Genomic DNA, 26327 nt, shown 5'->3' with positions numbered 1-26327 from the left:
AGTTGGATCAATTCCCTTTTCCTGCACTCTCTTTTCTTAATGGCAGTGTTTTAAGATATTTTGAGCTTCTCCTTCCTTTAACTCACTGTGGACTGATAGATAGGATATCTCCACGGGAGACCTAATTCAATGACCACATTAGTGTAGTCTTCAGCTCAGTGTAATATTATAATAAACTTTACTTCTTGTCTCTACTTAGAATAATGCCATCTTTTTCGGGTATTTTTTACCCTCCCAAAGGACAGAACTGTAGACGGTAAGGCACATGCAAAGCTTGTCTCTGAAGCTCCCAGAAGGTGGCCTGTCTGTATAGCACAGGAGCCCTGAGGTTTGCCTCAACACCAGCCTGGGCACCTCTGCTGCTGCATGACCAGAAAACAGTCAGGCAAGCGTGCCTCTATCTGGTGTGGTCAGGAAGTAAGAGGGAGGCCATGGATTTGTGTCCAGTCACTGTGTACAAAGCTGCTATCCTCGCTGAGAAACCTTCTTTAGTCATAAAAGCAGTTCTTGCTTCTTGACTCTTATTTCAGAAGGTGATTTAAGAAAGCATTTAAAAGCCTTAATGAGGATAATAAATGATCCCAATGGAATTGATACGCAAATATATATTTTTTTAATACCTTGCTGAATCAGGTTGTCAAGCCTTGTTTCTAACCACAGTGGTAGAACCACAGTTTTCCTATGGCTAACCACTTCCACCCAGCCAAAGAAATTTCATTTGGGAACAACTAATGCCTTCCCAGTAAACTACAGGGTGCTTCAGTTAAACATTTCCTTGCTTAGTAAATATGCGAGTTGGTTGCTAAGAAGAGTAATGAATTCTTAAGTGCACATAAGAATGATTTATGGCATAATGTGAATTTACAGCTCATTACAGGAAATAATTACATACCACTAATTACAAAATTTAATAGTCATTCCTGCCTAGGAAATAGCAGTCTGAGCAAGCAGATTTGCAGCCACAAGAAGCAGTTAGCTGAAAATCTGTTTACCATTTAACCCCAGCTCAATACAGAGATCTAATTCATGACAAAGTTGTTCTTGAACTATTTTTTTACCCGTGGTCAAGCTTCCTAAAATCTTGGAGGAAATGGAATCCTTAAATAGGCTGATTAGAAGTATATTAAGAAACTTGCTTCATCAGTCTTCAAATCCACCACGTTTCTGACAGAGTTCATCAGGAGGAAAGCCAGGAATTTTACCCATAACATGATCAGTTTTTATAATGGGTGTATAATAATAAACTTCAACCTGTGTGGTGCAAAACCTCTCCTCTAGTGTTGCTGACCCTGGGAAAGCAGTGTAGGACTTAGTGTTTTCATTTAACTTGTGTAAATGGTTAGTAACTGTCATAATCAGTTTTGTAAATATAGGGAATAAAGTCAAATACATCTGCAATGACATTTTTAACTGAAAAGTAGACAATTTTTATTTCATCTTTGATACTTGATTTACCTGTCAGGCACTTCAGAAGGCTGCACACAGTGGTATGCCAGTTTCCACATGTGAGATATGCAATCTAGGAGACAGGCATTATATTAGGATCTGTTTAGTAAAACAGAAAAATTGACAAGGACAATTTTGGTTTGATAGAATAGCATTTAATAGGAAGTGGAGCATGTTAATTGAAATAAAGAATTTAATACAGCTTGCATTAAATTGAGGAACTGAATGTAATGCAAAAAGAAAAGCTGCCCATTATGTGGAGTGTTCTGTTTAACCTTCATATCGACTCTTGTATTTTTTCAGAATAGCTGCTTGACAGATTATTTGTTCTGTGTTGACTTGGGAAAGAAAAAACATCTTTCACGGACCAAAAAAGTTCAGATTTAACAAGATTCAGATGGCAAGAGCAGATTGTAAGCAAATTGTCAGTCTGTGGGCATATAATGGAAGTGTGTGGCAAAACTGTTATTTTTGGATGTATGCATGTTCCAGAAGAGATGTTAAATGATAATACTGTGCAGGTCTGATGAATTTTCTTGGAGAATGAGATAACTTCAAGACAACAATTAGTTAAACAAGAGCTCGTTCAAACATGACTGCAGCTTTTGTTTCCATAACTTAAAGAATTCACACCAATGTGAAACAAGAAAAGCAACATTAGAGCTAGTAGCAGATAGTACATGCTCTTCTCATATTCACAGGGCTGCAAATCATACTCATGATCTTATCACGACATAGCAGAAAAGAAGTGTAATCTTCTTTATAAGTATACAACACCAAAAATATTTTTATGTATTTGAAGTCAAAAGCGTTGTGTCAAAACCTAACTTCCACAACTACTTTTACTGGGCTTGCAAACAGCTGGTCTGGAACTAAGGTTCTTTCATTTTTCTTTTTCATGTTAAACATATTGTAAATTTTAGATTTTCCCTAAGTTTGTTTGGTTATTTTTTTCCCAGCTTGCACTGGAGAAGTAAAACCAGTCTTATTCCAGAATGAAAACACACATGTTTAGATGTCTTTGGGGCTCACTGTGGTCAAGCTGGTTGATCTAAATGACTGTCATGGACGCTCACAGACTGTCATCTCAAAGGCTGACAGGCTGCCTTTATGAAAATACATACTGGCTTTTGGAAAAATGGATATTTTTATTGTTTATTAAATCTGAGTCTAATATTCTGGATTTTCTGCATTCCATCTCTATTTGGGATGGTATGACAAAGCAAGCTGGAGAAAGGTGCATGTAAAATCATACTGATTCCCTAAGGAAAGAGTCAATAACAATTTGAAGATTTTTTGATTGGGTTTGTTATTTTTTGATGTTGCTTCCTTGAACTACTCACTATGGGTAACATTTTTTTTTTCAGAAGGAAAGATGCTGTCTTGGTATTTGAGAAAAAAAGAATACTATCAAAAAAGTATAACATGCTCTACTTTGCACACATCTCACCCTGGATCTAATGTCACAGGAATTGCAAACAAATGAGAGCAGCATCAGGTCCACAGTACACGTAGTCTGACACAAAGAAAATGAGACTATCTCTGTAGCTCAGGAGCCGAGAGTGGGAGGGGAGAGAAGAAGAGATGGTAACAGAATATGTCCTAATTTGTCGTGGTGAAACAAGCCTCAATTTCATCACTTCACTCTGTACAAAGTGGTCGCGTGTTCAAATATAAACACTTTCTTACCCTCGGTCAGAAAATATCGATGTGCAAGAGTGAACTGCAAGTCCACATCAAGACAATGTGGTAGCCCACAATGTTTTATGAAGCAGGTTCTAATGACCAATATCACTGTGCCTGAGCAGCCAATCTGTTTGCCAGATCTGGCTCCTGCAATTTCTACTTCATCCCAAAGATCAGTTTGGAACTCATTTATTGTCAGTAGAAGGTGTGAAAGTAAAAATGCTGGAGATCCTCAACAACTTTTCAGAAAATGTCCTGTGGAATTGCTTTGAACATTGGCAACACTGTATGCGGCTTTGTGTCAACTCAGAAGGGAAATATTTGAAGGTGATCATAGCTGATTTTCTTAATATCTTAAATAAAAAGTTACAGGTGCTGTCTTGGGGTTTTTTGTTGTCATACCTCATGTATGTGTGCCAACGTTCCCCCTACAGACCAGTTGTCTCCTGGAACTCAGCATATACTTTGATATTGATTCAGTTCACTCATTCTCTGTCATCTGTTGTTTATCTAACTCGCTTGCCTTAAAATTATCTGTTAAGCAGGAGTGCCAAAAATTATCTACCTTTATTTCTCATTTAGTTAATCCAATTCTATGGTGTTCTATGATTTACAAATCCTATATGAAAAATGTATTCAAAAGCTTTTTTGTATTCAAAATGTATTCAAAAACTTTTCCTTCTGTATAATTTTGGGATTGATTATTTATCTAAAGGAGCCTTTAAAAAAATGGTAGGAGTAAAAAATTAGGGATTAGGAGGGTACTCAGTTGTATGATGGTACGCGCACTTCTGTTTTGGAAGTTAAAAATTAATGTTATCTTTTATAATACCTACACCTTCCAGGGATTACAAATAAGGCTAAAGTTGTTTGGTTTTACCTCTGTTTGCAAAGTTTACCTCTGTTTGACTGCAGCAAATTGCTATCTGCTTGAATAAATATATTCATTGTTATTCGTTTAAATAAATACTTGTTAAACAAGGAGATCGGATCCTGAGTTTTTCCAAGTAGCTAGAGTACAAATGAATCTTGGTTTATAACATGTGGTCTCCCCACTTGATATTCAGACTGCTTGTAATAACAAGCAGTCTAAGTGTTGTTTCTCTGTCCTAAAGACCGACCACCTCTTAGCTCAAGGTTTTGGAATAAAAGGTTAAATAGGAAGTTTTTTACAATATTATGTAACCTTGCCACTGACTTTCTTCCAAAACTGAAAATTAACTCTTACTGCTACTCCAACAAAAGATGCTCACCTTAATGACTGATGCATACAGTCAACAGTTGCTAAATGACATTGTGAAGAACCATTCAAAGGAGTTAGCTGATACATGAGTGCTGGCCGAAAACTTATGGTTGACGGAAAATGAACTGACTAGACTCCAAGAAAGCCAAGAGTTAAGTTCACAGTTCACTTCTAATAATCACTACAAGATGCTGTTAATTTTAAGCCACAGTCTTTCCACTCATGTTCTGTAGACTTGGTGCTCTTCTGTATATTTGGGCTCAGTCACATCCTATACTATTAGAAGAGCAGAGATCACAGGTGTTAAATATAACCTTAATTTACTATGATGATGGTGTTTCTCCTCAGCAAGGAGTTTTTCCTTAGGGCCTTGAACTTAATATTCTTTTAACTTTAGTTTTTTACAGATTAGCAAATATAAAAAAACCCTTGGAATCCTCTGATTTATAAAGGCAATATGTCCAGGAGTGGGCAGTGTCATACTTCAGAAAATTTAGTCAGATTACTGCAACTTGCCTTCCTGACAGCATTACTGAATAAAGATTGCAGAAGTAATCTTCATTTTGGCATGCCAAACCTCTAAGTGCTTAATATTGAACTCTTTGTATTGCTTTTAGTGTTCTCTGCAATAAACTCTACTCTTTACTTGCAGTAGATTGCACAATGCCTATTGTCAGTGCTGATGTTTGACCATACCACAACCACATTTTTAGAAGATAGGCATTTGCAGCTAGCTTGTAGGCAAACAGCTGATAGGATACCAGAATTCAGGAATTGCTGGGTCCTGTCGAAAGAAGGGCAATGAAGTTGGTGAGGGGTCTAGAGCACAAGTCTTACAAGAAGAGCTGAGGGAACTGAGGCTGCTTATTCCACAGAAAAGGAGGCTGAAAAAGACCTTATTGCTCTCTGCAACTAGCTGAAAGGTGGTTGTAGTGAGGTGGTTATCAGCCTCTTCTCCCAAGTAACAAGTGATAGGACAAGAGGAAATGGCCTCAAATTGTTCCAGGGGAGGTTTAGGGTAAATATTAGGAAATATTACTTCACTGAAAGGATTGTCAAGAATTGGAATAGGCTGCCCAAGGAAGTGATTTAGTTACCAACCCTGAAGGTATTTAAAAGATGTGTAGTCATGACGCTTAGGGGCATAGTTTAGCATTGGACTTCACAGTGTTAGATATAAAGTTGGACTTCACAGTTTTAAAGATCTTTTCCAATCTAATTGGTTCTATGATTCTAATACAGCAACATTAGCACTTTATTAATAAATAGCAGTTAGTTACACTTATGAGAATTCCTCTTATCTTTACATGATTTTATTCCTAAACCTCTGCTACAAATGTAATCTTATCCACAGGTCTTGAAATGCTATCATAATATTTGCTGCCAGCATATACTTCTAGTCAGGAATTATTTGATAATAATCCTGTATGGAAAATTTCTTCATGCAATTTTGTGGTGAGAATCAGACCTACAGTGTCTGAAGCTTCTTGCGTATGCATTTATGTGCATGCATGCACACACCACAAATAGAACCACCCAAGGTATATGTAAATTTATTTGGGATTACAGAATTGAATTAATTTGGGCCACTGACTTAGCAGATGTCGAGATCTCATTTTTCATTTGGTCTTTATTAGAATGCATAGTAATTTATTGTAAATCTGCAACTGATTTCACATGGTGTCTCTGCACTTTCAAAAGTAGTGGCTCCTGAAAAAGTCCTTACATATTCTGTATCTTTAATTAAAAATTGAGTGTTGCTGGGGTAGAGGAGGATGTATAATTGACCAAGAGAGGGACTGCAGAAGTGCTTGAAATTAAGCTTCTTTTTATTGCCCATGAAGTTGTTTACCCTAAGAACTATCCTACAACTTCTGCTATTTATTAAACCGTAAATTACGTATGTAAAGTATGCTGTCCGCACAACTCAGCAAGTTTTCTTATACCCTTTCCTGAGGTCAGAAACTCAACTAAACTGAATATTCTGTCTCAAAAATTCGATGACTTTCTTGTGTTTTTACACGTTTTTTCTTGCATAACCATGTGTACTTTGTCACATCTTAATAACTATTTTCTTAGTCTAAGAGAGCCAAGATCGTGCAGCTCCTTTGCATGGAAATAGTTCTTTGATTATAGACCCTAAACCACTGACCAAGCTTACAGAGGCAAGCATGCAAAGTGTGTTGGAATACTCTTGAAGACCACAATGTAAAGGGAGCTAAGCCTGGTGCATTGTTCCTAGTGTGTGCTGATCCTCAAAACATACCAGCGTGTTGTCTGAGTGAGAACTGATTGGCACAGCCAAATCTGTGCCGAGGGGCACAATAGCAGCTCAGCTGTATGGATAATCAGCTGCTGCAAGTATTGCAGATTGTCCTTGGCACCATTTTCCTTGGGTGCACAGAAATTGTTGCCAAGGCAGGGCTTGCTTTGAATGGGCCAGCTAGACATGACTTTCTGGACCTAATGTCCCTTTTCCTTAGGTCTCCGATTGATTTCTTTGGTCAGTATATGCTTTGAATCGGTTGTTGATTTCCTAGCACTGCAGGAGGAAATGTGATGGAAAGCACTTGAAGGTCAGTGTACTTTGCAAGCATTCAAAACCATTCTGTTTCGGAGAAGCCTGCTATTTCTTTTGTTCTTCAGGATGCAGTATTGAATTGTAATTTCATACTGCAATTATCTGTCCTTTAATTTGTTAAAATGAATAGACATTTTATTTTGTACTGAGGCTTTCTGAGTGATATTTAGCTATTTTTGGAAATGCTAACTTGTGTGCAGTTAAAACTGTAGTTGGACTATTCATAAAATTTTCAAATTCTTTTTGCTAGTGATTCCTTCATGTGCTAGACCATTTTGTTTAGCTATCTCTTCCCCTTTCTCAGATGCTTTACTCTTGCAACCTGAAATGTATGTATCCAAACTACTGATTGTCTCAAAAATCCATTATTACTAGGTAGCTATCAACAGTGTTGCAGCTGAGCTTGACAAGCGGATGATGGATTGTTCTCATTAAACACTGATCTTTCAGATGGTGTCCTAAACTCTCATGGATTAAAATTATGATTCAAAGTTGGAAGAATGGAGAACTGGGAAGATTAAAGCTTAATATGGCCCAGCTAATGACTAAATAATGAATTCTTCACTAATGTTTATGAAGGTTTTGGAGCTCCTTTCCTTCCAGCTGCTCTGGTAAGGGAATGCCTCAGATCACTTTACTGTTCTATAAAGCAGTTTTTCACATACATAGCAGTACAAAAGAAACTTCTGCTAGTCAGGTTAAAACTTGCAAGCGAAAATTAGCCAAGATGCCTACCGCTGTGTATTAATTGCTCTAAATTATCTTACTAATTGTGTAATTTTATGTTATGTTGGAGTTTTTAGCAGAAATACATTCTAAACTACTAACAAGACTTTCCTTCGTGTGAGTCAAGAAATTTAGGTCATGATTTTTGTAGAAAGGAAAAAAAAAATTGTTCTTACCTTTAATGTAATTTTAAAGAATTACTTGTTATTTTCCAAAATCTTGTTCACAATGGAAAGTGAGTTGCAAGTTGTATTTTTTGAAGCTACCAAAACAGGAGTACTACCTTGACACATTCTGGTAGCTCATGGGGAGAGCTTGTGTGTGAGGTACTTAAACTATTACTCTGGTGATGCATGCAGTGTCCAGAATTGGATCATGCTACTGTGAAGTGTCCTGCTAACGACTGAAAACTGTCAGCATTACAGCCAACGTCAAATATTTTTGTTTTTTTAACAGCTGATAACCTGAGGACTTTCAAAGGGCTTAATAATTTTAAATTTTGTTTTCTTCTGTCACCGTGATCCAATACCACTTCCTTGCATAATATTGCTGTACTAGTCTTGAGGCATTTTTGTAAACCACTATAGCTGGTCTGCAGACAGAATAAGCTTTAATGAAAGTTTATTTTAGACACAATGCCAAAAGAGGAAAAGCGAAAATGCAATTTTCTCTCAGTCTTTTAAAGGAAATCCACTAACTGGGACTCTCTTCCTTCCTGATTTACTGCTAAGTTTAGTTCTCTGTAAATCATCATAGGCCAATTCTGTTTCAAAAAACAGACATTGCCTGCCACTTGCTAGCTGAAGGGTCAAATAGGGCTACTGATATGGAACCAGAGAGTCTGTGTGCTCTGTGTAGTATGAACCAAAGATTTGCAGTGACACATGCCAAGGTAGAAAATAAACCTATAAATGATCCAGTGCTGCCAAGGCATGTGACATCTCAGTGAATTGATGACCGTCTGCACACAGATGACTTTCTGTGCTTAGAGAACACTTGGGTCAAGGTGGAATGTAATCAAACCACACTGCGTAGCTTACATCGTAGAAGGATTCAGATTCCATCACTGGCTGAAGTTTCCCCCATGTAGGTATAAACGCATCCTGGTATTCTTGCTAATAGAAGGATTGACAGCTCCATTTTTAAGATCCAGTAAAATCTCACTCTTCATCCTCTTGAATACCCTTTGTGAAAGATTCTTCATCTGTGCACCATTATCTGCCAGGCAAGACACTGTGACACTCACTCTTTTATCCTTGAGATGTTTTCCTCTTAAGAGGACACGAGGGAAGGAGTTTCAGAGCTATGCTTAAAATGCCTCACTTCATAAAGGCATTATGCTTTGAAAGTCTTTTTCTAAGCACCTTTTTCAACTGAATGGTGCATAAGACTCCTGTCAGAAAGACCCTCTTCCTCACAAGGCGTGTCATCCCTCAGCAGGCAGTCCAGCCGTGACACAGAGGAAATAACAGCTTGCCACTTATTCAGAGACAGAGTCACCTTGGAGGATCTGTGCTACCTTTATTTTTCTCCCTTGAAAATACTGTCTAGTGTACACAAACCTATTATATGTTTTCTTTTTTTTTCCTGAATGAATAGCAAGCTACAGTTTTTGTTTTATTTTTTTTGCTGTCAAAAATGGAAAAAACTTTGGATGCAATTCTTAACTTTAAACTGACTTGAAACAAGAAGAAACAGTACACAAGAAGATGAGAAAACAAATAGTAAAATAGTAGTTTGTTTGGTTTCTTTTCTTAAAAGGTGACTATCTTATAGCTTTATGTGTTGAAATACTGGTGCATATTTATCCAGTGTAGTGATATATTGGCAAATGCTAACTTATGTTTATTTGGTAGATTATTCCTTCCTACTTGTGGTCTGTATTAAACTTCATCTGAAACTTTGACTTTAATCAGGAAAGCCTAAAAATATAATTTTAAATTTGCAATTCAAACTTACAATTTAACAAGAGTCTGACCTTTTTCTAGGCATCATGTTGCTCGGGGGAAAAGACCAAAACCAACTTTCAAATGAAATGTTCATTCTACAAATGGGAAGTGATATTTTTTAGTGAGCTATCTTTCCAGACTACAGATTATCCTGGACTATGGGACTACTACTTGCCACTCCTCATTTACAGTTGTACCATTTGAGGAAAGCAGTTTTCAATTCCTCAGATAATTCTCTTCTTTAAATTACTTTCTGAATTGGAATACTTTAATGAATTGACATGGCAAAAAAAAAAAAAAAAAAAGAAAAAAAATGCTGCATCTGAAGTAAGTCTGTTTGCAAAGAAGCGACGGCTGTAAAAAGCTATTTTAACTATTCTTGTTGTTTGAACTACCTATTCATATTAGAAACCACTGTTTCTACTACTTTACTGGTTCAAAAATCAGATTGCAGATTGCATGTCGATACTGTACCTTTAGATGTGCACTGTCTCCCAGAAACTTCATTACTGGCAGCTCAGAGGCATTGATTTTTTGCAGAATTTGGGAAAAAGCAACTTTTCAGTCTTCCTCATAAGAAGAAATTATTTTCTTTAAAAAGAAACATAAAACCAACAAAAAAAACCCTAACATGAAGCCTACTTCTCTCTTTTAATTTAGTCTGCATGAAGATCAAGGTACACAAGTACCATCTCAGAAGTGCTGAAGTTTTTATTCTTGATTCGGATGAACATTAGCATAGCAATAATAATAAGAGATTAGCGTTGTATAACAAATTAGTAGCATTTTGCATTGCAACAATAACATAGCCTCCATAGTGAACGATTGCTGTGATTACTCAGAATGCTATGCTCTGTATGTACACTGGAGAGGTTATGACAATAAAGCAAGAACTCACAGGAATTAGTGAGCTCTTCATTATTATTATTGTAATGGCTCCCCTATGGGCAATGTGCGCTAGGAAAAAAACTCAAATACTCTGGAAAGCAGTTAGTATGAACACACTGCTACCTTCCCCCAAGGTTAATAATTCATCTATGTACATATAAAGTACCAGAAGGCCCTAATCTATGCTAACCTAAACAATTTCCCTTTATATCTTCTTTTCTTTCTAGAAAAGCCTCCTCATAAAAACATTCTAGCTAAACTACAGGCTGCATTCTTTTCTCATAAGTCACTGTGGTGAGACAGGGAACAAGAAAAAATCCTGGAGGACCTCCTTGAAGGAAAAAATATCCAAAGTGAAAATGACTGTTGGAGAAAAAAAGATTAAAATAAAAATCAACTTTATTTGCCACAGCTGACCTTTTACTGTTAGCAAGAACAACATAGGACCTGTCTGAGCTCTTCTGAAAGCTTAGTGTCATAGGTCCTTTTGTAATTGAGGTTGAAGTCAAAAGAGGTCACAGATGTGCTAAGAAAACTCACTTGCATAAATACTGCACCTTCTATCTAAGTGACATTTCTTTCAGCATTTTAGCCTCATCATCCCGAGAACTGCAGGACACAGGACCATAAGTAAGCTTGAAATAAATGGAATAATTCAGTACCCTTGAGCTTAAATATTCAAAGACCATGACTTGTCTCCCTCCGCCTATGCTCTCTGCATACTACAAATTAAAATATATATTTTTTTTAATGTAGTGATCTTTTTTTCTAGCTAAACGTGTAGATCCCTGTATTTGCTTTCACTATGATGTAGTTCCAAAATATTCTCAGTTCACTGATCTGGAAACAATTTTTTATTGAATAACACCAGCAGAGATATTCCAAATCATGTGAGATGTGGTAAATTTCAGGAGACACAGAATGACTTAAGTATGAGACTTTGCCACATCATTCCTGGAGTGATTCCTACATATTCCTTATAAGACTCTGATACACCAAAGGCTTTGCCTTGCTTTTGCTTTTTTTCTTTTAAGCCGTAAACATCAGGTCAAATAATTCTTATGCTGAATTATGTTTGCATTTTACCATTTATCATGTGTGTATTGTTCCTGAGGTGAAATTAAAGCAGGAGCAGCCATGCCTTGAGAGCAGTATGTCAGCTCAAAATCTCTTGGCTAGTGGCTGTTCAGCCTTAAGAAAGACTTTCCAAGAAAGAAGTCACTTTTACCAGGAAGTTTTAAAGGAGGAGGAAGAGTTAACCAGCTAAGCTCAGAAGGGCATGATAACTACAGAGCAGCTGGTGGTTATTAAAGGATTTATAATAAGGTTAGGTAGTAGTAATAAAGCTATTTAGCAAAAATTTCTGTTTCTCTATCATACAGTCTCGTTAGCCCCAGTAGCAAAAAGGTAGTAGCTAAGAACATACACTTGCAAAAAAAAAAAATTCCCCCAAGTGGGGGGACAAACTTTTACGATGAACCAGGGAAAAGAACAATGACATTATCTACCAAAACCATTACTCCTACAATGAATATTGCATACATTTTTATCCAGCCCTTGTTATATTTTGTTACTACTAATTTCAAGTATAACAGAAATGGAGCACTTTTTTCTTAGTTTGTCTTTTTAAAAGAAACTGTGAGTTTTAAAACCACCCAAATTTTGATTTAATGCAATGCAAAGGGAACAATTTCTTTTCCAGGCTAAGGTAGGTTGTGTGGTATATTCAGATAGAACCCACGTTTCTTAGAGCTAGAGCGCAGTAAATCAACTATTAATAGTAAAACACACAGAAGACAGTAGTATGTTGTTGAGAATCAAAAGATTCAGTTTGGAGTCTCCTATAAATCATCAGGACAGATACTTCAACTTCATTAGCACTGAAGTTATGATTTATAATAGATTACACCAGCAGTGTAATAAAATCTCACTCAGAGAATGGCCTCTTTCAACCCCGAGAACCAGGGTGATTCAGTTTTCATAAGGAGATGTTGGAAACTCTATAAAACATTTTGGCTGTGTCTCACAAGGAAGCAGTCAACATTTGCTGATGCTATCAATCATCCAAGTTGTCTTTCTCAGAAATTAATGTCAGTTACATTAACCAAATTATAAAAATCCTGAGATCAGAAATAAGCCATAGAAACAGGAAAAATATAAATGCCTCAAACTGTTTTTCTTAAAAATCAGTGTTTTCTTCACAGAAGTATACTGAAGCTTATAAAGGCAATATAGTCAGGCTAAGGGACTGACTTAAATTTGCAATGTCCTTTCTTTTGCTATTACTAAAGCCTGAAATGCAGTAACTTCTCCTTTTCGACTTAGGTGTTGTCTCTTGTCTCCCTTCATATCACTAATCATAGCTGCACTCATTCTGCAGTATAATCAGAAATACACAATTTTTATGCCTAAATTGGAAATTAGCGTCAATCACCTCTGTTCAAGCTCTGTTACAAATCCAGATCTGAGGAAAATGTACAGTCTGTTGGGCAGAAACTCAGCAGAGCAGCAACTGAGCACTCTATCACCTGCTTTCATCTCTAAAGAAAATTTATGGCTTGAAGACTCCTGCTCCTTCCTCACTGCAGATCTCTGAAGAAGCAAGCCCTCCCTTTCTCATTTGAAGGACTTCTTTATTGCTAGTAATTCCTATTCAAATATTTCTTTTTCCACATGCTCCCTCTCCTCTTATCCTTAATTTTTGAGGAAATGTTAAAAAAGGCACATAGTTGTGGTTCTTTAGTTTTTAGATTTTGTAACAATAGGATGCTGGTTGATATGTCCTGAAATGCATAAAATACAATGTTCATGCAAATGGTTCCTCATGGACGTATGAGGAAGATGAGAAGATATACACCCTCCTGATGAAACTCCATGGAGATCCATTCAGTTTCCATTAAAATATGTTTGTAGGCTGGGCTACTTAACTCTTACAAACAAAACTGCCTAATCTCAGTTTGAAAAAGCCTTCTGAGGAGGCCTACCAAAACAAAACTGCTTGACTCATTGAGAGATGTGGTAAGACAAGGCTGTCTGCTAATATTTAAAGCTCATTGGTAAAAAGGAGAGCTTTCGTCAGACAGAACAAGGAGTTGTAAATAGGAAAATGGCATGTGTTTAAAGAAATATAATATTACTGAATTCAGGAAAAGATCTGTGAGATGAGATTTATTATACTGTGAAGTGGTCTCCTGGGGCAAGACGTGAAAGCCTCAATTTTTTAGAGCAGTTTGAAACATAGTGAACAAAAGAAGATATATTGCATGGAAAAGTCTTGCTCTGACAGGAAGGTAAAACAGATGGACTGATAGATCTTCACAAGTGCAGATCTGTGATTCTAAGACTTAGAGGTCCCTGTTGCTTAATTAACTCCATTAGTTTCAGCTGAACTGTTATCATGTGGTAGTTAGTGTGCAAAGTAAAACCAATAGGTGTGTGTCTACTGCACTGTAAGCTACGCTGCACACTGTATAAGATGAAGGAGGAATTCACCAGCAGTGGAAAATTATCACATAAAAAAAAAAGAAAATTAAAACTTCAAAAATTTAAAAACTAGCAAAGCATCTCCTGCATAGCAGGTTTATTCTGGAGAGCATAAAACCTTGCAGTTATCCTACCAAGTATCACTGAGATCTGGTATTATTCCTTGGAGAGAAATTAACAGTTCTGACAATGGTTATCACAAATAGCGCACCGATTGCTGACCACTAGTTTCCAGGGAGGAAAATGTATAAATGACTGTGATTTTAATACAGAATAAACTACTATACAGTGTTTCTAATATATATAAATTAGTGTATAGTGGTTAAGCAAGTTTGTCAGTATGGAAATTGTAGTACAGTAATCTAGTGTCCTATGGAAATCTTTCCAAAATCAGGAGTTCCTGTTTAGTTCCAGTTCTCTGTCTCAGTGAGCTTCAGTTCAGGCCAATGAAGACAGCATTGTTTCCTATCTGGAAAATGAAGACAGGCACAAGCTGTCTCTTTCAGATTACAACTGGAAGACTGCCATCAGTTGAAACTCCTTCTCCACCCACCTCCTTTTTTTCATTTGTGTGCAAGAAATAGAGCAATCTCAAGCAACGAGAGCATAAGCCTTCTTGACTCTGAAACCGCTCAATCAGTAGGGCTTTTCTTTGGAAAAGATGACAGCTTGTGGCAAGGGTCCTCATGTCTGCTCAGTAACTGGCTTCTCAGTTAAGATAACTAGTACAAGGGTGGGACAATTTTAATGCCATGAATACCTCAACAAACTGATAACTGGTTTGTTCAACAAAAAGTTAAAGCAACATAGGATAGCAAGGATTTGCAGCTTTAGTGCCAAATATGAATAAACTTTATTTACTGGAAAAAGATTGTAATGTATTACTTGAGAAATAGTGGGGTTTCTCCTACTGGTTTGGAAAGTACAATATTTATGTTCTTCATAAGCAGTGATGGAACAGCTGCATTTTTCTGCTTCTTTGGAAAGACAAAGATAAAGAAATCAGAGTGTATCTCTAATTCTAGGCTGAGAGTTCGTTCCTAGTCTTGGTTCCTACACATTTTTTTATGGAACTCTTGCTCAGCCAGTGTTTGTTCTGCTTGTAAAGAGAATTTAACAGCTACTGTGGGATGATGAATTTCCAGGACTCATTACTTAAGAAACACATGGAATGCCTGCACGGAGAAAACTTGAAGTATTCTATTACAGTGATTATTATCAGGTTAGTCTTACCACTTAGACCTGATTGCACTGTCTGAATGCACCTCAGCTGAATTGTGGGTCATAAATTCTCATCGTGTTGTATAATTTTTGACTGATGCTTGTGTTTAAAAAATGACTTAAATAATACAGAAAGTAACATGAAAAATAAGAAACTAAGCTTTCATCAGATTACCAATTTTGCTTCCATTTCTCCTAGAAAATATTTATTTTATTTGCCTGTTTGTAAGCCATAATAACGATTGTAATCTTCTTTCAAGTTTTAGAAAGTCTTGATGCAAAAATTTAAATTTTCAGCTTTGCATTCCTGTCACATTTAACCTACCTTAAGAACTGAAAATATTAAGGGGTACAGATTTTTAATTAATGTAAGTTATTTTTTCTTATAACTTAATTGCACAGATCATTTTGATGCTTCAAGGCAATGTTTGAGCAGATGTGAAAAAAATTTGCATGTCCATAGAGTACAATATTATGCATGGTACAGACAGGGAAAGCCAGGCTGACTGAATGTGCTTACAGCGCTGCTCAATTAAATAAGGTGTGTATCTATTCTGAAAAAATGTGCTGTTGTGAAACAATTTCAACAATTTAAACAACTTTCCAAGATGGATGGGTATGTAAGCTGATGACTTACTTGCATAACTTTGGGCTTCCTGACAAAGAGATTTGGGTATTAAAAATCATATAATATCTTTTACAGTGCTTGGAAGGTTTGAATGGCATCCAATTTGAGCAGTTGTTTGGAGAAATATGGCAGATTTTGTCTCAGTGACATAAAATACCTCATCATGAAGAAAGAACAGTAATGAAACTGTAAGAGAAAGAGATAAACTGGGACTTATATCAACAGAAAAAAAAGATGACATCTCTTTCTGTTTACCACAGGTGCTGTGTTTGACACGTCTCAGCCTCTGGAAGATCCTTTTTTTAAGGTAATGTTTTCCTAACCTTAATTAGATAAGTGACATATCCTGTTCTGTAGACACGTATTTAATTTATTCACTATATTAAGTAGAGGCCAAATTACTTTAATAGAAGGTAGTGGAGAAATAGAAAAAGAACCACAGCTTTAGACTCTTAAATCTACTTCTACCAGGCTGTCCTACAAAATGAAGGTGCCATAGATTGAGCCACTGAGCCATGTTAAGAATCAGTGGAGGCTTTTTACCCAATTCCATTCATCTAAGGTCATAGACATTCATCGTCCCCCAGCCGTGTGTTTGCTGACATAGCAACCATCAACCCTCTTTCAGTAAGGAGCTTAGACCCATTTTTTCTGCTTCTGGTTACCACCGCAGCAGATTTAAAAATCATGTGAGAACTTTCAAGTGATTTCAATGAATATAACCTTCACTATTTTTAAGAGTTGAGTGAGAAAGTTGCACTAATATTGGCTAATTTTCATTCAGAGAGGAAGAGGAAGAAAATGAGGAAAGAAATTCCCCCTTTCCATAGGATTATACCTCCACAGTATGTTGAACTGAGTTCCAACAAGGGGCACTCCTGCAGCTCCATTGTAAATGGCAATATTCTCATCTATTCTACTTGACAAGATTAAAGTACTCCCTGGAAGCAGCACTAAGGTTTCCTGTACTTTTCCCTTTTGTACTGGTTCCTATAGTTATGATTTGAAAAGCTTTTGAGGATGGCAAAAAAAAACCCCAATTTTGAGGCCAAGTGGTATGTTAAAATAAAGCCTAATGAGCTGAAATTATCGAAGTGGCATAAAAGACACAGATAAAGATATATCTAAAAATCAAATGCCCAGAATCACAGCTCAATATCATAACTATTCTTTGCGACAGCATTTTTTAATTTGCCTGATAGTACATATCTCTTCACTAGTGGATTTCTATGGAGTAACAAAATGTCATTTCTATTTGCATCAATAGAACTAGTGATTAGCCCAAAGAAACACAATCACTTGGCTAAAACCATGTCAGTTATAGTTACAGTAGGAACATAAGCATTTCATCTCTTTGTACTGTTACTTTTGGTGACTCCAAATTTCCTTAGACTCCTGTAAATTATGTTTTCTCCTGAACATTTTGAAGAAACAAAGAACAGCAATTATTTTGAACTACTAACTTTATTCTATTCTTGTAGCTTAAACAGTTGGCTTACATCCACTTGTAATATTTCCAGCTTTGTTGTGTTTTTATTATCTTCTCTTTTATATATATCTGACCATATTTTCCATAATTACCAAATACCAGTACCATTTATGAAATTAATCTGGGAATACATTCATTTTTATTTTGATTTAGTACTACAACTTTGATATGTGCTAGTTTCTTAAGATTATTTCATTCTTAAAAGTGTGAGGAAATATTTTTAAAGTTCCATAGATACTTATTTATATTGTTCTTTCAGTGAGTATTTTACATTTTAATATTTAATAATAGACACCGATCTTCATGGCAGGAAACATTTTCCAAAAAGCACCTGTTCTATTTCTCCTTGCAACTTTTTGAGACATTAAACTGAAGTGAAGATGAAATGGACTGTGTATATGAGACTCAAATTTCAGTGTCAATGTTTTTGTGGCCTCTCTCTAGTCTGTGCTAAGCAGGTTAATTCATTTTCTTTAAGAACATGACTTTGAACAACAGCATGTCATTTAATTTCTGACTCACTGAAAGCATAGAATGAAAATAATAGCATTACCTTTAAAGACACTGTTGTTTTGATTCTTCACAGACTATATTTGTAGAGTTACTTGGGTTCCGGTGCATTCAGCATGTTCTAGATAAAGTGTAATTGAATGCATTTCTATCTAATTCTCCAAAATAATTTCAATACTGAAAAGAAAGAATTTAAGACCTTGATTTTGCTACATACTGGACTAGTAAATGTGCTGAAGAAGTTCTGCCTTTTGGCTTTGAGTAAAGGGAACAAAAATTGTGAACAAGACTAAGACATTTTAGAGTTTAGGTGCCTAAAACTAGTTTCTTCATTCACACTCTTCTAACATACCCAAGTGATGAGTTGAAATTCATAGAGATTGGTTTAAATGCTTTTAATAATTGTGTAATTTAAAGTCAATGTACTAACTGACAAATTTCCCTGAATATTTAAAAAACTTTGAAGACTACCTTTCCCAAACAAAAGTAGTGTGAACTAGTGGATAAGTAGAAATTACGCATTAGCATTACCCCTTATATAATCATACTTCTGATAAATATGAGGGTACATAAATAGCATTGATGTTATTTGGCCCATTCTTTTTACAGCTCATTTGCCTTATGCTCATCGATGTAAGGTTTTCATATAGAAATCAAGCTGTCTCTTTTCTTGGAAACCTTTTAAGACCATGCAAATAGTGAATCCATGGGAATCCATTCCAGAGTATAGCGAAGTGTAGTTTAGGTCATGTGTGTCACTGAAGAAGTGCTATCGGCAAGACAGTAGTTATTGAAATTGAACTTATACAATGTGGTTATTTCAAAGTAGTTTAGGAAGTACATGAGTGGAATTAACTTAAAAGTTGATCCACCAGAATGTTTTTAACGTTATCACATGTAGGGTTCTGATATTTTCACTGATGTGACATATCCTGATTACTAAATAAGATCTCCTTCCCTTTCACAAGTCTATGGAAAAGCTACTTGCTATTTTGATGCAATGCAGGTAATTGTATAACAGCCTATGAATAAATAGAGTATGCTCAATGATTTCCTTTATTAACACAATTCTGTAAAACTAGCATATGGCTAGATTCCAAGCACCACAACCAGCCTTGCTGCTTACTGTTTCAGGAAACTAACCTATGTAAGCAGTCACACTCATTGCACAGCAGAAGATCATAATATCCTAAGACAATATACAGAAAAGCCTCTATATGTATGTACATATGCATTTGTTGAAGATGTACTGCAATCAAGTGTGTTACATAGTTTAGATTTTCATGCAACCGTAACACAGTAGGATATATCTTAATAACACTGTTAAAAATGGAGACAGAAATTTGTTTGCTAACTGATACTTACTTACTATTGAGTTCATTGTATTTAATAAGTGCACAGATCAAGAAGCTATGGACCAAATCGTTCAGTATTCTTTGCTTTGTGAAGTCTGAGAACCTGTATAAAATTAAATGCTACAAAAGTGGAATTCAATATTTAAGTCTTAGTTGCCATTTTAAAAGTCATAAATTACTTCAGAAGAGACCAGACAATAGGCTGTTTCAGACATTCAGATCAATTTAATTCCATTATGACGGTGTGAAGTAAAAGATCTGAATTTGATGCTGAAGGCTTTTATTCATATATTTAAATGAATACCATCTCTACTTTGAGCAGGCTTAGACATTATATCTGCTGATTTATATTAGAAAATAAGCACTGCCTGAAGCAGTGTTTATTTGTGAAGATGTTTTATGTACAAACCTGCGATATCATGCTCCTGTCTTGTCTTTAACAATGGTATTTTTGAACTTCAGAAATACAATCACCTACTGCTACTTGGTTCTGTACATTTTGTACTATATAAATTCCTTCATGATATTTATTTTTATTTGACAGAACACAATACAGGCCAAAAACTATAAAAGCTTTCAAGCTGCTTGAAAGATAAACAGCTGGAAGAAATTTCATTCTTTCATAATCCTAATACAAAAAGAGGCATTTTCTAATGATCAGTCCCTTCCCTGTTTTTCTACTTTATTTCCTGGTAGTATGAATTAGGTTTTATATAGAAATAGATATTCTTTGTTTTTTTACAGTAATTAAGAATTAAAGAGGGGAAATGATAGTATGTCAATAAATAATAAGTATTCTCTGCCTTATCATTCCTCCAGATATCTAAACTACGTATCTTGAACATCTCAAATGACTTTTTAAAAAAATCAGTTTTTCTTATCCTTCTCTAGCATATTCTTCCATCTTTTGGGGGAGGGAAGGCAAGTTGGGGAAGGAGTTTTCGGGATGTTTATTCATTGGCTGCTGTATTGTAATTTAAGTCATGGCCCAAGAACATAAATTCTCAATATTCAGTAAAAATTCTCTGCAGCTAAGGGGTCAAGTGTCTGTCAGCTGGGCTTATTAATCCATTAAAACAAATTGTGTGGATTTCATCCAAAGGTTGTGAGAGTTCACTATTGGATAATCGTTACAGTGATGAGTACACTGAAGAATGTAGGTCACAGAATAGGTATTGAAAAACTAGACAAATGTAGGATATAAAGATGAATACAGGCTTGCAACAGGCATTGCTCAGTTAAATTTCTCTTTAAATATTATCTTTGTAATTTCCCTTTATAATTTAGGAAAAGGCAGACATTTTCCAGATCTGACTCATTTTCAGTACCAGTAGGGCATTGAGTACAACTGATTCCTTTGTCCACTGCTTTTCCTCCATTTACTTCTGAAACATAAATAAGAGAATTCAGAACATATACAAATCCCACTGCTACATGTCAAATATTTTTATTGAATCACAAAATATTATTAAGTAGTTACCAATATGTCATCTGGTATTACTAGATACTCAGATTTGTCATATGTATCCTGGTTTTCTGCACCTGTTAAATCAATTCCTCTGAAGAAGCCAAAGCCTTATGGAAGTTCTCATGGATATCACTTAAGATTCAATATTTAACAAAACATAAATTTGTTTTTTTTATATATTAGGAAGTGAAGTGATATAATATGCAAATCTCTTCAGTAATTGAATACTCTTTGAGTATCAAACTAAAGGACCATTAAAATGGTCAAAAAAAATATCCGGAGTTCCTTAATGTATATATTAGTACACACGCAAACTGTAGATATGCTACACTGATTTATAATACTCTAGAGACTGACAAAGAATTTGGGGTAACAAAGCTCTTCTACTGATTATCAGCTAAGTTCAACTAACAGACTAGAAATCATCTGAAATGGTGGGTCAGCAATTTGGATAAACTTAGAGTCATCAGTACAAAATGCTTTTCACTCAGAGTGAAATCGATGAGGAAGAAGAACTTCCACACTGAGATGCTTGTTTCTATTTATGGTACATGGGTCAGTGAAAAATATAAGCACAAGGTTTGTATTTCCTTAAAACTAATTAAATATTAATTCTGGAAAAGTTTAACTACATTTTACATGCTTTTGATGGAGCTAGATCTATTCTTAGTGTTTCTCCTCTTCCCTTAGCTTTCAAGAAAAATGTTGGACTGGGATGAATTAATCCATTTGTGTAAAATCCTTCTACCTAACACTTTAATTTCTCCACTTTCTTGTCTCTGACACTGCAAAAACCTGCCCTAGCAGAGATACTGGGACAGCAAATATTAAGCATGCTTTGCTGTTCTCTTTGCTCTCTTGAGGTTTTGACTCTTCCCTGTCTGCCATCTTCACCACTATGAGTGATGTAATAATTTGTAGTTGTCCTCATCCACTGCCATTTCCCTCATCCCATACATTTCTTGTTTAATATTTGGGTTTATATATGCTATTACAATTGAGATCACCGTGGTTGTTAGATTGCAATTTAGTAAAACCATTTTAAGAAATCCAAATATATTAATTTATCTGTATTAGTCAGTATTACTTGTCACATTTTTTACTTCACATCCTCAAAGGGTTTCTAATCAGGACTGGGAAACAGTTTATTAGGAATCAAAGACTTTGGCTTGTCATAACGGGTGTGGTGTTGCTCAGACTATGGGGTCAGCACATTTATATGTAATGTTTTTTGTAACAAGCCAAACCCATCCAATGACCTACTGGAAGTTCAGAGCTCTATCACCTCTTTACTAGTACAGATTATAGCCTCACAGTAAAGTCTCATATGAACATGATGCAAACAAAGCTTCTGAAAGTGTTTTTTCTTCGCCTGGTGAAAAGAAAACAAAAGGAATTAGATGATTTATGAATGCAATCTGCAATAACACTCAGTTATCCTATAGCTTTGCCTTTTACAGCCCTTTATGGATGGCTGCACAAGCTACCTGCTTTGCCTACAGCTGAGCAAGTTCTTTCCCGATTATGTCTATCTGGATCTTTCCTGCTTGTTGGCAAACATAAGTGAATTAGGAGGCAAACATCTTTTGGAAGCTAACGAAAAAGCACTGTTCTGAGAGAAGAGAGACTTTATGCACAAGGATGAAGAAAGGAAAAAAAAAAAAAAAAAAACAAAACCCAAAACAGAGAGCGGTTTTACTGTTTTACTAAAGAAGACCAGAAACCTGAAAAGTTGTTGTCTGAGGTAAGGGTTGATTCTGCTCCTACCTTCTCTCTCCCATATGGTACACAAGGCGCTGGCCCCACTCCTCTGCTGGCAGAGTGTTCCGAGCTGAGTTTCTGTAGCCGCAGAGAAGCAGCAGGCCAACAAGCAAGGCTCCCAAACCTGCTAATTGGGAGCTTCCAGCAGAGAGATTTATCTGCATGATAACAGGACTGGGCAGCACCAGACTATATGACCTGCCATACCTGAGAGACTTGCTCTGGAATAGCAAGGTGAAGCCAATCGTCAGCAATTTATCTTCAGTCTGTAAAATAAATTGAGGAAAATTCTGTTGTCTTTCAAACAGTCACATTTTGGTGACTTCCACAAATTTCTGTCCATAAACACAGGATTAAGACATTAACCTTTTGAAATTCAGAGGATGCTAAGTATTTTCTGCAAAGAGTGATGGGTGTTTACATGTTAATAGTCTGTTTTTTCAACTCACATATTGGCAAGCCTCAGAACAAAAAGTAGAGGCGTATTGTATATTTGTTCATATTTAACAAACACTTGTTATAGCCTCTAGTTGGATATGTGCATGATGTGCATTTCACACAATCTCATTTTTCTTAGCTACTCCCCCTTCCAGAACTTCAGGCCTGTTTTAACAATGTTGCTAATCACTGCCTTCTGTGAAGACAACATCTCCCAGAGGAATTTGAATTATGGGAAGAAACAAATACTGCTACTTGGAAAACTGTGCAGAGAAGCAGAGTGATTTTTAAAATGATTACTGTTGATATCAAGTGTTGAGTAACTGCACTGTTTATCATCTAAATTACTTTTATCTTGTACTCCAGGTCATTCACAGAATCTAAATCTAATACTGCTTTGGTTTTTTATGTCTCAAGCATGCGTAACTTAAAGCATGTGCTACTTTAATTTTATTGGTCCAGTCTGTTCTGCCGAGTGAAAGAAGTGGCTTTATCATGGGAAGGGAGTTTTTAAAAAGCTAACCAATATTTTTATTCTTGCACATTTATACCACCTTCATATTAAATGACATTATGCTATATGTTTGCATTTAGGCATTTTTAAACTCTCTCAACTCTGCAGTTCTCAACATTTCAAGTTCCAAGATATGACCTTCATCAAATTAAATGTGAACTGAACACAATTTGTCTATGTGTAATACTTATATCAAATATGCACGAGTCTTCTGTTTGACAGAGATATGGTAGCCCACACACCTTTCTGTTCCAGTGAAGGTTACTCAATCAATTCTGTTTGGCAACATTTTGAAGTAAAAGAAATTATTTTTTTTTCAAACATTTTGAAATGATTGGTTCTTCAGAGTTTATTATCTTTTCACTGTTTATGGTTGTTGTTTACTTTTCTGTACCTTTTTAGGAACAACCAGAAGAGAACTGTTCCACTTTTGCTTGCAGCCAGTGCCTCGATCAACAGCACTATCAAGTTTTCACAGAAACCACCAATCAGGCAATTTTTTCTATGTTGAAGTTAGTTGCTAGAAGAAGTTTAATATCTTTTTAAGATAGTGGCTTCAAACAGCAGGGAGAGATAGAGACAGACAGAGACTGTAGAACAGCAAAAGGCCATCTTGCCATTCAAAATGACCTTCACATGCAGAGTGTATGGGAAATATCTATGCATAGTATTGTGAAACTTTTCTATTGTACTTGCAACACCAGTGACTAGAAAAAGATGCAAAAAGTAGATAACCCAAATTCACTTAAAAAATCTTAGCAGAACAGTGAATTATATTTTACAATTTCACACTAACATAATTAAATAGGGGATGGGAGAATAGCGAAAACAAGGCAATGAAACTGAGAACAGACTGCATGGTGATTTAGAGAAGTTCCCTAGGCAACACTAGCCAGCAGATCTGCAATGTTTTATTGGTAATAAGGATCCTTACTTAGATTCGATATCACAATGATCACACATGATGTTTTGGGTGCACTATACAGTGCTGCACTTCAGTGCAAATAAAAGCTAGCAAAGAATGTGGAACTCTGGGTCTGGCTGTGGCACCTTGTGCTCTGTGGGGTGTTTCAAGGCCGATGCATTCCTTCCATTACATTAAGGACAACATGGTGGGGAAAGGAAGAAAAAAGACTGTAATAGATATTTTTCACAAGAAGTTTGACTGAAAAGCTGTGTGGATAGATGGGATCTCAATTATGCAAACCTACAAAGGGTAATTTAATCTGGTTTCTTTGTGGTGTGGTGCGTATATTGTTTTTATCTTTCCATTAAAAATGCAGTGTGGCACAGCTGTACGGCACAAAGCCAAGGTGCCAAGTCCTGCTGAGACCATTACATCATGATTAGCCATAATGTGTAAAGAAGACAGATTTACTCAGTTATACAACACTTTTGGCATCAATTCAGCTACTTGTGTTCCGTGTGCATTCATCGAAAATTGTTTAATACTCACCTCTGAGATCATTGTGCCAGTTTCATGCCTATAGATAAAGTATAAGCCTTGCTTGGATCATGGCTCATAACAGTGGACTGCCCATAATTTGGTCTAATTAGAAAGTGAAGTGATCACTGGCCCCAGTGATTAAAAGTTATTTTTTATGTAAATTAAGAATTACAGCCTCTGACATGTAGCTCAGCCATGCACATTATTCTTTGTCATTTATCCAAACGTACTTTTAAAATAATTCCCCTTTTTATAAACAGTTATGTGTACAAAATTTATAACTCCAATTGCTGTTATTGCTTCTAATCTCATCAAATTAATTTTTATTAAAGTTCACACTGTGACACTAATGAACCTAAAGCACTGGAATCATTCTCATTACACACAGTTAGACCTATTTACTGAATCCACATTGTCTCATGCCTAGAAGAAAAAAAAAATACCAGCAAGGTGTAAAACACATCTCAATCATTTCCCCAACAGGAAATAGTTGAAATTAACAGTTTTAACAGGCAGAGGAATGCAAGCAATGTTTCCTTTGCTGAGTTGAAGTGTGAAAGAATGGCTGATGGATGAAGAGTGTTTAACAGGATAATAAAACCAGAAGATGGAGAAAAGTCAGCTGCTAGTGATGGACAGCTAGATGATACAGTTACAGACAGCTGACATACTTACAAAATTGATATATACAGAAGCTTAAGAAAAGATAAAGTCATTCTGGCTGACAGACAGCTGTTCTTTCACATTTTTTTCCCCAATGGCCTGTAGGCAGGGAATAATCTAGAAATTGTTCACAAGGTCACTTTTCCCCTGTTCATCCAGTTTCATCTTCAAAACTTTTTCACCCATGACACATGTAAATAACTGAAGAACACGCAACAAGGAGACTCAGTGGACTGTGTAGGTGATGCATATGTAGCAATGAAAACGGGTCTATTTTGATCTCTGCTAGTCTTTACAACATAATACACCGATCCTGTGAGAGAAAGGCGTATTATGAGCCCAAACAGATCTTGCTGCGTGATGGTGAAGAAACTTTTTGAGATTCAGAGAGCTATTTTTCTTTCCACTTCAGAGAAGACAATCAAAAACAGACTAGACTGCATAACTGAAAATCACTACCAAAACACTTACGTTTTCACCACCCTATTCCCCAAGCAGTGAGTACCTACTTATCCCATTTCAGTACCAGTGCTCTCTTTTGAGAAAGGAGCAGAAACAGGATTCATACTGCCAGGATTTCCAAATGAAAGACACTCTACAGGCAACAAACATGTTTTTTTCACATAACCAATAAGAAGTGGTTCCTTCTCATGCTAATGATATTTCTGCACCTGGAAGAACAAAGAAGGACTTCTCACTCTGTCGTCTTGGTGCCTCCAATACAATATTGATTTTTTTCCATGGCTTTAAACTCATGGTAAGAGCTGTCAGAATAGGTTATCTCCTCACCTGCCTGAAGGGAATGGCTTTTCTATCACATTTAAAGTTGTG

The 26327-nt window shown here is 36.1% G+C and overlaps 1 long non-coding RNA gene across 1 annotated transcript in view; it reads left to right on the top strand.

Annotated features, from left to right (window-relative positions):
• The window catches only part of LOC128850957 (uncharacterized), a 90245-nt gene extending 65176 nt beyond the window's left edge, over positions 1-25069 (top strand). Inside the window, exons 3-5 of the long non-coding RNA XR_008448226.1 lie at positions 16112-16158; positions 22134-22417; positions 23789-25069. This is a non-coding gene — a long non-coding RNA (uncharacterized LOC128850957). The remainder of the gene's footprint in view (positions 1-16111; positions 16159-22133; positions 22418-23788) is intronic.
• Positions 25070-26327: the final 1258 nt, after the last annotated feature.

Source organism: Cuculus canorus, chromosome 1 (assembly GCF_017976375.1).
Source record: "Cuculus canorus isolate bCucCan1 chromosome 1, bCucCan1.pri, whole genome shotgun sequence".
Lineage (NCBI taxonomy): Eukaryota > Metazoa > Chordata > Aves > Cuculiformes > Cuculidae > Cuculus > Cuculus canorus.
This window is presented reverse-complemented; position numbering and strand designations above follow the sequence as displayed.